Source organism: Callospermophilus lateralis, chromosome 1 (genome assembly GCF_048772815.1).
Source record: "Callospermophilus lateralis isolate mCalLat2 chromosome 1, mCalLat2.hap1, whole genome shotgun sequence".
Classification (NCBI taxonomy): Eukaryota; Metazoa; Chordata; class Mammalia; order Rodentia; family Sciuridae; genus Callospermophilus; species Callospermophilus lateralis.
The window spans coordinates 8,544,629-8,559,242 of record NC_135305.1 but is presented as its reverse complement, the minus strand read 5'-3'; the positions used below and the strand labels follow the sequence as shown (position 1 = coordinate 8,559,242).

The 14,614-nt window shown below is 46.6% G+C and overlaps 1 protein-coding gene and 1 non-coding gene across 2 annotated transcripts in view; both read left to right on the top strand.

Annotated features, from left to right (window-relative positions):
• Positions 1 to 14,614, top strand: part of Cntnap2 (contactin associated protein 2) — a 1,322,317-nt gene that overhangs the window by 1,189,583 nt on the left and 118,120 nt on the right. The gene's annotated exons all lie outside the window — the stretch shown is intronic.
• Positions 4,950 to 5,023, top strand: Trnaa-ggc (transfer RNA alanine (anticodon GGC)). Its single transcript has one exon. It is a non-coding gene; the product is annotated as a tRNA-Ala (tRNA).

The window sequence follows — 14,614 nt, the reverse complement described above, 5'->3', positions numbered from 1 at the left end:
CTTAATAGCTCTGTGATCTCCAGCAGGTTACCGAAATCTATTTCCTTATTGATAAAATAGGAACAAGGCCACTTGTTTTAATGTGGTTTGTGTGCATTAACTGAAAATACGAAACATCTAGGATGGCCTGTGACCCAACAAAATATTAGTTTCCTTTCTTCCCAATTCCTTTCTCTTTCTTAAAAGCAAGAACTAAGAGAACGACCAACAGGTCATTATCTACAGGGTCTTCAGGACAAAGTTCCCCCTCCACTGATTTGCAGGCCTTTAAGCATGTGCTCAGCACTCAGCCTAGGCACAGCGCACAGTGTGACTGTTCCCTCCATGAGCCCAGGCCAGGGAACAGACATCGATTGTACAGATGGGAACTCAGTGCCAACCCAAGCAGAAGCTCATGCTGGGGAAGCACAAAAAGAGGGATAGATCACGGCAGGGGGAAGCCAGGGATCCAAGAAGACCCACAGAGGCATTTGAGCTGCACCTTTAAGGTCTTCCCTGGGGGCCGGGAGGACCCTGTTCTCTTACTTATCTTTTACTATGGGATTCAGCATTTGGTTCTTTTGTAATTCATAAAAATTATACAAGCGAACATAAGAAAAAAATAAGTTGGAACCCATCAAACCCATCTGATCTGAAACAGAAAAAGACTCATAATGAATATGTCAACACTTGCAAGTTTCTCATTTCTTTTCTAAAGCAATTTCATCTGCAAATGAATTATGCACTCCAGGGCTAGACAGGACCTCCATTCCTGCACTCCAGAAAAATGTGTCTGCTTCGCTCTACATTTCTTACAGCTCAGTGGGAAGGCAGCTGCAGTGCAATTTCGGATCCAGTTTAAGGTCTGAGGTGTCAGTTCTCTTTCCTTCTCCAGAACACAGCCAAAGCTTATGAGCTGCAAGGTGGGGAGTTCATTTGTTCTCCCCAAGCACATTAAGTACATAAATCATCTCTCAAGAAAGAAGATAAGCCTGCTGGATTTCTATTTTGTCTAGCATGAAAACTAAAGTCCAATCTGTGAGGCATTATATTGTTATATCCATCTGCAGTGCACTAAAATCACTCTCAAAGACTGTAATTCTCCAAGCTATTTTTTAGTACAATAGGCAGAGTGGGTTGTTTCTTATGCACAGTTACCTGAAAGCAGGTTCCTATCTCACATAAATTTATCTTCTCTCTGAAAAGTAAATGTATCTCAACATGTGGTCCAAGGTTCTGAAGGGTTGCTCGCTGCCCCTCCTCTGGGAGGAAGGAGAAGTCAGCTCTGGTATTGAAGGTGAGGATTTTGATGGACAGCGGCCTGGAGTGGGGCCTGAGCTAGTGTTAAGACGCCCTCTGGTGGTCATTGGCCATAACCAGTGAGCTTGGGGAGGGGAAAGAGCCTTGTGAGAGACCACCTCAGGGGTGGGTTTTTTCCTATTAACGCTCATCAAATTCAGAGCCATGGGTTATGGCCTGGGTCATTTGCATCTAATGTGAAATACCACGATGGCGCTGGGACATGGTATTGCGAATATAAATGGGAGCTCACTGTTGTGTTCAAAGGGTACAGCCAGGGATTTTTATGCTGCTCTATCCCCAAGCCCTGGGCACACAGGAGAACCTTGAGAAGTGTTTATTAGGGGCCGGGAGCTGTAGCTCAGTGGTAGAGCTCTTGCCTAGCACGTGTGAGGCCCTGGGTTCGATCCTCAGCACCACATGAAAATAAATAAAATAAAGGCATATTTTCCATCTATAACTACAAAAACAAATTCTTTTAAAGAAGTGTTTGTTGAGTAATCCTATAAATGAATATGTTCTGTGCACACTATGAGCTTGAACTATCTGAGAGTGCAGAGATCCCTTCTGCTTTCTGGGGTAGATTTGATTTACATTCTTCTATAGTCATTGCTGAGTGAACTAAATTATAATGACCTCTTCTCTCATATTAAGATGAGGAAATACAATGCAAATGTTGGAGGGAGTGGCAATAGAAAAAAGCCTTTATGGGTAGAAGAGAGGGTCTGGGCTGGTAGCTCAAAGGAAGAGATAAAAGAACAACATCAAAAAGGAAGTGGAATTAAGATAATAAAGGAAACAATTGAGCAAATGACTGCCACTGTGTTTAAGCATCCCTCCTGATATTGTCACCTCAGGCCACAGCAGAAGTGATACAAACAGTGGAAATCAGCTCCCTCCAGCAGCCTGGCTCCCAGTCCCCTGAGAAAATGGTGTTAATGTCAGGGTTATGAACCCCAAGGCTTCTATCAGCACTGTGTGCTTCATCCCCTGCTGTACCCCACAAATGCACAGTGGGGGTAGTGACGAAGTAGTTGGTGGGTTTCTGAAGTCTAACTTTCAGGCCATCTCTGAAAATCTGTCCAGCTACCAGAGGTAGACACACAGGGAACGGGGTCACACAACTCAGAAAGTGGATAAAAGGAAGTGCATTGAACATGGAGAAGAGGAGGACAACAGAGAACACACTGGGTGCCCCTGTTCCCCACCCATTCCCAGAGCTACCCCTGGCCTGGCAGAGGGCATGGTGCCAGCCTGGCTCTGCCAGGGGACTGGGTAGGAGCTACTGATGGGGAAGCTTGGCCTCTTCGAGCTCACTGACCTCCGAGCTGTGTCACCCAGCAGCTTAGACAATGCAAGCTGAGCTTCCTCAACTGTAAAATTGAGCAAACAAGAATACGTACCCAGAGTTGTGTGTGGATTGATTGAAATGATATGTGTTAAGTTCCTCGGGTGGGATGTGACAGGAGTTGACCTTCAAGAAATGGAAAATGTTGATAATGTGGAGGAGGAGGAGGAGGAGATGTTTTTCTTCTGAAATATTCTCTGCACTTTTTCTGTTTCCCACAAATACTTTCAGCAGCATATGTTTTTAATTTTTTGTTGTAGATGGACCTTTATTTTATTTATTTACTTTTTAATGTGGTGCTGAGGTTGGAACCCAGTACCCCAAGCATGCGCTCTACCACTGAGCCCCAACCCAGCCTCAGCAGTGTGTTCTTTCTTCCCAAGTTTGCCGAGGGAGCCCTGCAGAATGTCAGGAAGGAGACCTTCTCTAGAAAAGGGGTTGAAGTAGAGCTGGGTTTGGTCCAAGGCACAGAGTGGATCTAGGGTCACTCATGAGATTCAGGACCTGCACATGCTGCACCTCTGCTAGAGTAGATTTGAACACACAATGGCATCCAAAGCCAAATCTAATAAGCCGAGGCTAAGGATTAACGTCAGCCCATTTTGCTACAGCTTTAAAGTACACACACACACACACACATACACATGCACACGCATCCGACACACGCAGTGCCCCTCACACAGGGCTGCGTCAGGACACAGTGCCCTTCTTTCCTCACTTCACCTGGCTTTCCCTGTTTTCCATTCCTCCACGCCTCTACTAAATTCCCCAGCCCTCCCCACAGCCACTTCTTGGAATGAGCTCCAAACCCAGTGTTAAAACCTCAGTCGCCCCAGGGAGCCGAGCTCTACTGCGTTCTAGAGCCGGCAGAGCAGATCATCAAGTGGAGCGCAGACCTGTGGCATTTATAATCCCCGTATCCTAAAGTGTTATATAAACAGCCGTCCTGACTCACCTTTCTGCTCTTTCACCTGGAATAGAATCGAGGGTGTGGTTATCAGTCCTCTGATAATGCCAGTTTTGAGACTCCATCCTGAATGTTGTTATTGCTGCCAAAACCTATGGGCAGAGTAACGTGGCTCGTTCCTGTGGGTCTTGCAGGCCTTGCAAAGACCCTGGCTTTTCCTCAGAGAAATGAGGACCAGGGGAAGTTCCGAGTGGAGAAATCACAAGATCGGATGCCCATCTTAACAGATGGGGAAGAGGAGGTGAGCCGCGGCACTCAGAAGAACAGTGTTTGCTGAGCCACCTTTTTAGCATAAAGGACTTTGCCTGTATCACAGTTTGAATCAATAGAAATGTAACCTTTTTAACCAGTTAGGATGAAGTTCCTTTTTATTAGTAGTCTTTTTCTCCCTTTACTGTGGGTGATTACAAAAGATCTCAGGGCATCTTCAGCATTATTGAAAAACCATTAAGGAAACAAACTCAAATTCATTAAAATGAGAATCATCCCACAATCACAAGTTGAGCAGACCAGTAAACCCGAAGACCAGCCAATAAAGAGGGAAATGCCATTTCATTAAAGAGGTTTAGACCCCAGAGCCCTTATCTTAGCCTGTTGGACACACTGGGAACAAACTTTTGACTATTGATCAGTGAATGCCTTTGACTTAGGAAAACCATTATCTCCACATGTTAGGGGGTGACAGTGGGAGAGAGTGGTGTCTTGTCTTTAAGCAAAACAAACACAAGTTAAGACATTGGTGAAGGGGAAAGGTAGAGTCCCAGGGAATCAGCCATGTTCTTTCCAATCACAGTGAGCACACAGTGATATGTGTTAAACCGGATATCAACCACTGACTCCGTGGATTTAGATTTGACACAAACCTCTTGATGCCTCCGTTTCTGAGTATTTTTTTTATTATAATATCCTTTCCTACCTCCCTCCCTGTTCATGAAAACCAAGATGATCATCACAAACCTCCTCAAGTTCTTCCTTGAGAACTACTACGTCAGTGGTCAACTTCAGTCAGAATGTGTACTTAGAAAAATTGTAGAATCAGACGGGTCCTTACTGGCCATCAGTCCCACCGCATCAGTCATTCCGTGTTTACATGACCAAATATGGGAAATGCTATTCTTTTTATATCATTTATGGTATTTTTCTGATTGTAAAATGTAATGCATTCACTCTTGGGAAAGAACATAAGGAAACTAAGTTTCCACTCTCCCATTAAACCTGCTCACTCCCTCGAGGACACGGGTACAGCGTTCTCTGTCCTCACCTCCACTGGCAGGCAAATAAGGGGAGGTTCCACTCACCCTAAAACCAGGCCTTCTCCTCATCCCACTTTCCCCACTTAAGAAGTTTCTTTAGGCTGGGGATATAGCTCAGTTGGTAGAGTGCTTGCCTGGCATGCATGAGGCCCTGGGTTCAATCCCCAGCATCATTCTTTGCAATCTAACTCCTGGAAGTAGTTATGCTTTCATCTGTGCTGCTTCAGTGCAGCTTTTGCCATTCTACTACTTTTTTCAATCCACTTTAAGGAAGTGTACATTGCATGCCATGAAACGCACACACTTCAGGTGCACAGATTGATGAGTGCTAGTAGACATACACACATAACCACCACCAGGGTCAACCCAGAGGGTGTCCCCAGGCCCTTTCCTGTCCACCCACCCAGCCCTTCCCCCCAAACACACACTGAGCACATTTCTATTTCTACAGATCCACAGATGAGCTTTACCTGTCCCATACTTCATATAAATGGAATCATTGACATGTGGTCTTTCTCTGGCTCCTGGCACTCTGCATGACGATGCCAAGGTTCATCCTTGTCCTGTGTAACTGCAGTTGTTTAGAACTTCTGGGTAGCATTGCGTTTATAAACTGTATGACTATCTGATTCTGCATCCGTTTCTCGATGGATAGATGCACATTTTCCAGTTTGAGAATATTATGAATAACCTGTTGTGAGCACTTGCATACCTGTGTATATTATGGACTTTTTAAAATTTCTTTTAAGTATCTGTGAATGGAATTGATGGGTTGCTTGGTAAGTATATCTTTAACTTTGTTAAAAAAAAAAAAACTAGTTTTTATTTTATATCCCCTCCAGCAAAGCAGGAGGATTCCAGTTGCTCCACGTATCGACCAACACTTGATATTGTCTTTTTTTCTTTTTTTGTAACTGAGGATTGAACCAAGGGGCACTTAATCACTGAACCACACCTCCAGCCCGTTTTTATATTTTATTTAGAGACAGGGTCTCGCTGAGTTGCCTAAGACCTTGCTAAATTGCTGAGGCTGGCTTGGAACTCATGATCCTCTTGCCTCAGCCTCCCAAACCTCTAGGATTACAGTCATGCGCCCCTACACCCATTGATATTGTCATTTTTTAAAAACTTTTTGTTATGGCATCTCATTTTGGCTTGGCTTTTCCTTTCCCTGACAGCCAGTTGATCAGCTTTTGACATGTTCATTTCTCACTGGTAAATCTTCTTTGGTAAAGTATCTGTTCAAGTCTTTGCCCCTTTTCCTCTCATCAACTGTCTGCCTTCTCATTATTAAGTTGTGGCGCTCTTTGTGTATTCCGGAGACCATCCCTTTGCCAGATGCAAGCACTTGAGTCTTTCCCCCACTTCCTTTTATGCCCACTCCCCACTGGGCCTCTGTCCTCCACTGCCCAGGTGGCTCTCTCACCAAGATCATCAGCAATCCACAACCCACTCAACTGGCTCATTTACAGGCTCATGCAATACCTGGTACCGGTGCTGCCTGGACTTTCAGGGCTGCTTCTTATTTCTTTCTACCTCCTTGGTCCCTTCTTTCCCATCCAGTCTGTTAGAAGATCGTGTTTCCTCTGCCTGAAAACACCCAGATCCCTGTCACTCTGGGCACTTCCACAGCTCTGCATGGGCCTGGGCCTCCATCACACAGCAGGCCTCTCCCTGCTGGGCTCAGGCTTCTTACCTGGCCCCTAGGGGCGCATCTCTACACCCCCTCTTCCCCATCTGTTAAGACGGGCATCAGATCTTGTGGTTTCTCCACTCGGAACTTCCCATGGTCCTCATTTCTCTGAGGAAAAGCCAGGGTCTTTGCCATGGCCTGCAAGATCCACAGGAATGAGCCGGGTCTGCCCTCTGCGCTCAGCTCCACGGCCCTCCCTCTGTTCACTCCCCAGCAGCCTCACAGGCTTCGTGCCAGGGAGTCTCCCACCCCTGGATTTACACTAAGTGGCCTTTTCCATTCCTTCCTGGGTGTCTCCAGGGCTAACTCCTCACATCCCAAAAGCCTTTGCTCAAATCCCCTCTTCTCAGTGAGCCGCCCTGATGGTCTTATTGAAGATTGAAGTCGGATCCTCCTCCTCACACCAGATCCCTCTGACTTTGCTCTAATTGGAGGGGAAAGACCCAGCATTTCCCACCTCCTAACATGGTACATCGCCTGAGGTTTCTTCAGTGCCACCCATTCTAGGAAGGAAGCCACATGAGGGCTCGGATCTGGGACTTTTGCTCACCCTTGTGTTTCCAAGTACCCAGAACACTGAAAGGCTTACCACAGGCACTTAATGAAGGTTTATTGAATAAATAAATGAGCCTGTGATATCACTATAGTTTTCTTTCCACGTGGCATTTCTCCTGCCCAGAGGGTGCCAGTCATCCCGCACTGGGCCCCAGAGGTGGCCAGCTTAGCTTTCTGACCCTTGGCTGTCGTCCATGAGACTCTGCCAGGAAAACGAGAATGAGAGGTAAGAGAGATCAGGGTCTGCATGGTCCCCAGTTCTCCTGCCTGACCTGGCTCTGTCCCTCTGGCCACAGTCACCGCTCCATCCGCTGACCCCTCTGCCCCAGCCCCATGTTACAGGCCCATTTCCTGCTCTTCTAGGCTTAGGGATAGCGATGCCCTCCTACCAAGGCCGGTCCCTGGTGCTAGCATTGCTGAGGTCCCCAAAGGCCCCCACTCTCCCTAGACCTCTCTTCTCCTTAGCAGTGCTTGGGCGAGCTCTTTCCTGCCATGACCCCAGCGGGTACACCAAGCTTCTTTTAAGCCCAAACCCAGCCCCGTGAAGATTCTATCGACTCTCAACTTATACATTTCAGCCACAGCTCACATATATTCGCATTTATTTTTTAACCCTTTCTTCTTAACTCACCCTCTGCAAAGACTTCCAGAACCTGCCGCCTGGAGTTAGACCAAACTTCACTGCTTAAGGACACAAGCGTCCCTCACTTCAGGCACAGCTTCAAGCCTGGGGGCCTTTGGGCCACCGTCGCTCATGGCTCCCTGGATTTCCATATCTCTCATGTCCAACAGTTTGCTAGAGCGAATTTCAGAACTTAGGGAAGAACTGATGGTCATGATCGTATTAGGCTACACTAAGGACCGACCAAAGGGAGAGTCACAGGGTGAGATTCGGGAGCGTCCCAGAGGCAAATCTCCCTTGTCCTCAGGGCATCCCTCCCCCACCACCTGCCTCTCTGAACCCCGAGGTGCCCACAATGTGCCCAGCACCACAAACCAGGGTTGTTAGCCTGAGCTCTGGTGTCCAGAGCTCTCTCAGGGGTTCTAGCCATAGCTTGTGGATCGAATCTTTGGCCACACAGTGACACTCAGTTTCCCTTCCCTGAAATCAGGCTCCGAGCCCAATGCTCCAAGCACATGTTTGGTGAAGAGAGGGAGAAAAAAAAAAAACGGGCACCTTCTCACGTGCCAAGGTGGCCTTTCTCCTCAGTTGGCCATAACCACTCTAGCTGGCTCTCTCTTAACCTAGAGTAGACTAATGGTGGCCCCTGCAGGCTTCACGTCCCTGGGCATGTCCCATCCTAAGCAGCAGCCTCAGGCCTTGGTGGTCCTGATGGCAGCTTTAATCCCATCTTCTACATGAATGTCCTCCCACACGCTGCAGGTCCCCAGCCATGGTGTCAACCCAGCCCCATTTATCCATCATAACCTCCAACACAGGGACAGCAGAGATAGGTAGGATCCATCTGCTCTGCTTCTTGGGATCAGATCATCAAGGTGCTCCACAGCACCGTGCTCCCCAGCACTGTGCTCCCCGTCTGTGATACACATCCCCCCAGGCACGCCTGTGCCCTTCTGGGTCAGCAGCCCCGTGGTTAAACAGACATCCAGTCTGGAAACTGTCAGTCTCTTCCTACTTTCTGGCCCATAATCTCCCTTCTCTCTGTGCCCAGTTCTTCTCAGCCCTTAGGATTTTCCTTTTCTCAGGAGAGTTCTCATTTCCTTGGGGAGAGGTCCTGGAACCTTCTCAGATGACCTTGAGCCACAGTCTTCCCCAGCCTTTCCCATCTGGGTGAGAGCTACGCCCTCCCCAGAACTCCTTTCAGTTTCTAGGCTCCACTGTGGGTGTCTCATGATCCACAGCATTTCCAGCCAAGATGAAATAGCACCGTCTAAGTTACCAAGTGAAACTCAGCACTAGCACCCCAGGGCATGCACCGCGTGGTAGCATGGCTGAATGCCACGTGCCAGTGTTCCTCAGTTCTTCTGTCCTTTCCTCTAGAGAGATTTCCCACAACCCTTCACCCCGCGGTGCTGGGGCTTGCTGCCTTCTCTCAGTTCCTTCTCCTGGGTTCCCACCTCCTTCCTCACCCTTCTCCAGGTCTCTCCACTGTTAGGTACAACAAGTGGACCCTTCCCAAAGCAGGTTGTCAACATTTAGGACTGGGTGCTCAGCAAACACAAACCTTGGATTTGACATCTTCGTAGAGAAGTTGTAGTTACAAATGACAATATAAATCTGGGGAGACACTGCACCAGTATGACAGATGACAGATACACAATAAACAGGTAGATAATGAGTAGATGGATGATAAGTAGGTAGATGATCAATGACGGAGAGATGGTAGGTAGAGAGAGAGAGATCAGAATATAATAGATAATAGACCATAGATAGGCAACAGGTAGAGAGATAGGTAATAGGTAGATGGATGATAAATAGGTAGCTAGAGGATCAATAATGGAGAGATATAGATGGAGAGACAGATAGGAATATAATACGAAATAGATGATAGATAAAGATAAATGATAGATAAGTAGATAGAGGGATAGATAAATAGGTTTAAAAAACCTGAAACCCTACCCCCTTAGGAACCAAACCCAGACTCTGCAGTCTGGCTCCCCAAGTTCTCCGCCGTCTATCTCCCATTTACCTTCTGTCATCTTCCACCACTCCTTTCCAAAGCACAGCCTGAGGACTGATGAGACAGCACTCCATTACTTGGGAGAGAATAGGTCTATGTGTTCCACTTCAGAGTGTCTCCACTCCGCCAATCTAAGTGCTGAATAATGATGGAAGTGATTCTACATATCATACATTTTGGAATTTTGTGTAACATTTTATTATTTTATATTTGATTTTCTTTTTTGGGGGGGAGTAGTGTGCCAAGGATTGAATCCAGGGGCTCTTAACCACTGAGCCACATCCCAAGCCCTTTTTTTATTTTTTGAGACAGAGACTCCCTAAATTGCTTAGAGCCTCACTAAGTTGCTGAGGTTGGCTTTGAACTCATGATCCTCCTGCCTCAGCCTCCCAAGCAGCTGGGATTACAGGGGTGCACCATCCTGCCCAGCTATATTTGATTTTTATATAATATTATATAACATTATTTCCTAATTGTTTCCTAAGTCATATTTCCCAAGCAAGAATCTAAGCACCTTGAATGCAGCTCAGTCTATCTTCTCTTGCATATGGTCAGCTTAACTCTGGTCCCAGTTCACAGGGTGACTGGTCAGCAAAATCACAAGAAGATCCAGGTGTGCACTAGGACCTATCAGGAGTTGAGTGGTTTATTGAACGTCTATTGAGCAGGAGGTGTGGTCAGCCCTTGCAGTCTGCACCCTCTCAGTAGCCAGGTTACCCTGTGATAATCACTCACCTGTGCACTGGTGGCCTGGGGGCAGGTATACTCCTGGAGGGGTGTCCTAACCATAATAATGTGCCCAGAGATGCCCCCAGTTGACACAATAGCCTGCTTGCTCCTCTGGATTTAATAAGTATCTCCTCCTGTGAGGAGCGCCTCTTCAGATGAGGATCTGGCCAGTCACAGCGAGGGCCTGCATTAAGCATTTGACATTAGAGTAGTCACCTGCTTCCACAAGGGCCAGTCCCAACCTGGGCAGGTAAACAACCCAGCAGCAACACACTGGCCCACAGCAGACTAACAGACGAAGCTCCCCCGCTGGTGGCTTCCTTTTTATTGACAGCCTTGTTAAACTCCCTTGCATGAGGCTCCTCAGAACTCACAGGATCCCCACTGCTACAAGTCCTGGAAGCAGGTGCTGGAAAAACCACAGTAACAGAGGAGGCCTCGGCGGTTCTGTCAAGTTCCGCTTCTCAAAATCCTTCTCACTCAAACTTCTGTATTCTTTTCATCTAATTCATAAAGATTGAGCCGTAACATGAGCAACGTGAGCAACATTCATTATTAGCAGCTGTTTTCAAGAGCGCTCCAACTATTTTTTTCATCCCTCTTCTTGTTTTCTTTCTCCCATTTCCCACATGTATGCTTTCCTTTATTCCTAAAATGTCATTACCTTGAGGTCATCAAGGAACATGTACCCTAACTAATCCACTGATGCTTATTATGTACATTATTACCTAAAGCTCCCGATACCTATGCAGACCACGGGTGATGGTTATTACTGTGATTTTAAATATAGAGTATATCACAACCATGAACTGTCCTCATACCGTATCTATTGCTAAAAAGGAAACTTGAAGTCAAAGACGCAAACCTAAGACTGCTGAGTTTTTTCTGAGTTTTTTCTGTCATTCTTTGAAACAATGACAACATAATGTCGTAGCCACTCCTGCTGCAAACATCTCTGAAATCAATTCTATTAAAGAAAAGCTGCACCAGTTCAGGAATGGGAATTTCTGTACCCAGTCACGGGTGTTTATAAAAACTCAGGGAGTTATTGATATAAAAATCAGTTTTCTTGATTTTTTTTTTAAATAATACACTTGAAATCATATTTGGTGTTTTTTCCAGTAGGTGGCGTATCAGACTAGAAAAAGTAGATCAATGTGTGAAAGCAAATTTTTTTCTTTCTACTATTTCGAGGAATTTTTATATATATATACCATGAAGCACCTAATGGAGTCACTAATTCTTTTAATTACACCAATACGGCAGGATTCCAATTGCACTCGGCCTTACAGCCAACTATATTTTACTTATCACATTACCATAATAAGGATGGCATAGTGACAATGGTAATGGGTATTTTTATAATACCTCTCATTTTAAAATTGCTTATCAAGCCATACATGAAGGCTTCCAGCATCTCTAAAGGAGAAATTATGCACATGTAGAGCCAAGAAAGATCTGTCTGTCTCCTAAATCCTCTATTTCTTGAGGTTTACACCTTTGTGGAAAAGAGCATCAATTTTAATATTGAGTCAAGGCCAATGTCACCGTTTCTAGCATGGGATCCTGATTGGGTCACCAATTCTCCCAGGGACTCCTCTCTCTCCCCTACATTTATGAAAAGGTGATAAACTAGATCTCTCTAAGGCCCCCTCCCTGCGTGAGAATCCCTCACTTGCCTGACCTGTATATAAGTATTTCCTTAACAGCCAAATGTCAGGAGCCAGATTTGCTGAGATATTTAGGTTCATGTAGCAAAGATGACAGTTGCTATGTGGTCTTGGCCTCAAGACCGAAACTGGGAGAACTGCAGACTTGTGGGGCCTCCTACAGCTGGTTTTTAGCACAAGAAGATCCTGCTCAAAACCCCAGGAACCTGGGATAATACTACTCCTGAGGTCTGCAGCTGCATTTTCAAAGAAACTTTAAATATGATCTGGTCTAACCTCCTCACTTTACAGGTGAGGAAACTGGAGTCCAAGGAGGCCTGGTGACTTGAGAACATGACTCGGATGTTCAGGGCAGAGCCAGGCTATTCTCCCTGTCCCCCACCCCAGCCTGCCCCTCCTCCTTACACCCATCTCCTAGGCACTGGTTTGTAGGAGCTCCCTAGTGATCCTCGCAAGGAGAGCAAGAAAACTCAAAGTCCTGCCCTTGCCTCCAAAGAAGGGAAAGGCAGCCCTTCAAGCCACCTTTGCCGCTGGACAGTGCAGTGGCAACAAGAAGAAATGCCTAGATTGAGACTGACCTCTTTTTCTTCGTTTTGCATTCTCAAGGCCAGCTGATCCAGATGTGGAAAGAGCCCCCGTTCCCCTGTGCAAAGTTTATTCTGTCCTAAAAAGGATTGAGCCAAGTCCTTCTTAGCTATGCAGGCCAAGTTTCCTTTTGCTGGTCTTTGGATGCAAAGCCCCCTGACCCAGGTGAAGGCAGGAGATGGGCTCAAGAGATGGATTTGTCTGCTTTCACTTGAGGGTAGCCCACCTCTGGCCTCTCTTAAAAATAACTAAATATTAAATCAAAGTCCTCCACGTAGTCTAGCCCAGCGTGGGGCTAATCAGTCTTCAGATGGGCACCTGTAGTCTGCATCCTTGGTTGTTCTTGTCACATGGCATAGGAGTTGGCCAGAGGCTGGCATGTTGATCCACAGTGATGGGCTGGGGGTTTTCTGCCACATGGTCCCCAAAATGGGCTATGCTGAACTCAGGACTCCAGATAAGTGGGGAATACCCCAAGGCATGAGAAATCGCGTCCAGATGACATTCGGCAGGTCTCTTGCATGTGATACAAGCTGGAGTTAGGCGGCTCACACAGCCTGGTGGCCATAAAGTCTATGCGGGTTCAGCCACCTGAGTCATTCAGAGAGCACTATTCCTCTGAGAACAGAAGTTCTAATGGAACTCAGAGTTGGGGTCCCCAAAGCTTGCACACTCACCCAGAGACACATGTACCCAGATGGCTCAGCCAGTGATGACCATTTTATAAATGTCACGAGAGCACCTAACGTGTTACAGGCCATTTCACATGGATTATAAGTTGACCAAAGATGCTGCAGGAAAAGAAGCAGGCAAACAAGACCAGGGGTCAGGTGCTGTCCCCAGGCCCAGCCACCCAGGGTCACCTATCTACCCAGTGATCAATGTTTAACAGACATCTGTGGTATCAGGTAACTGGGGCGTGGTCCTTGTCCTCCCTGAATTATGGTCCCTAGAAGAGAAACAGAGACAGGGCTGCACCACCAGGCTGGTGACAGACCCACAGTTAGCCTCACCTTTTTGCCTTTCACTCCAACCCACAGTTGTTCTGTGTCCTCTCCACTAACATAGAGTGGTCTAGAATCAGAAGAGGCAGAAAACATTTAGGTGAATCTACCCTTGACCCTGGGACTGTCTTGTTCTTTCCTATTCAACACTGGGAATGGCCCTAGACCTGCATATGTCCCCTCTCCTGTTCCCAGGTGGAATGGAGACGAAGATGGTGTGGTCTCTGCTCTTCAAACTCCCTCTTCTCTGAAGTCTGTAGGAGTTTCAGGTCTGGAAGGGGCAGTGGCTGTGGATAAGGGACGCTAGCTGAGCTGGTCATTGTTTCTCTCACCTAACAGCTGTCTGCATTGCCCTCTGCTCAGGTTCAACCATTAGATTCAACTTGGAATAAAAACATTCATCAAGATGGAATGTTCTAAATGCTACATCTCTGAGCTAATTCCAAGTATCACCCACAATTAGGGACTGGGAAAGGCTACAAGAAATCACAGACCTTCAAGAAACCACTGAACCCCAAAATACTTTTCCACCACGTAGGCAGGGCCCATGTGGAACTGGGTCCTTTCATCTCAGGAGAGGGTGTCCCGCCCCTCCCTTCATCCAAAATAATCCAGGCTGTCTAGGATCTTCTGTGTTCCTCCTCTAGCTTCTCCATTTCATTCCCAAAACAAACAGGCTGGTGAAATCCCTTCTAAGTCTGCCAATGCAAACTAGAGCTTTAAAATGGAAAGGAACTGAAATTGCAAAATAATACCTGGACGGCATTAAAGCTTTAACTCCCGGTGTAGGACCTGTGTCCCAGCCTGCATCAGTATGCTTTTAATGGCTTAATGGTAAATGTTGAACAAATTAGTGTCCCCTTAAGGTTGTCCTGGGGCACATGGAGTCA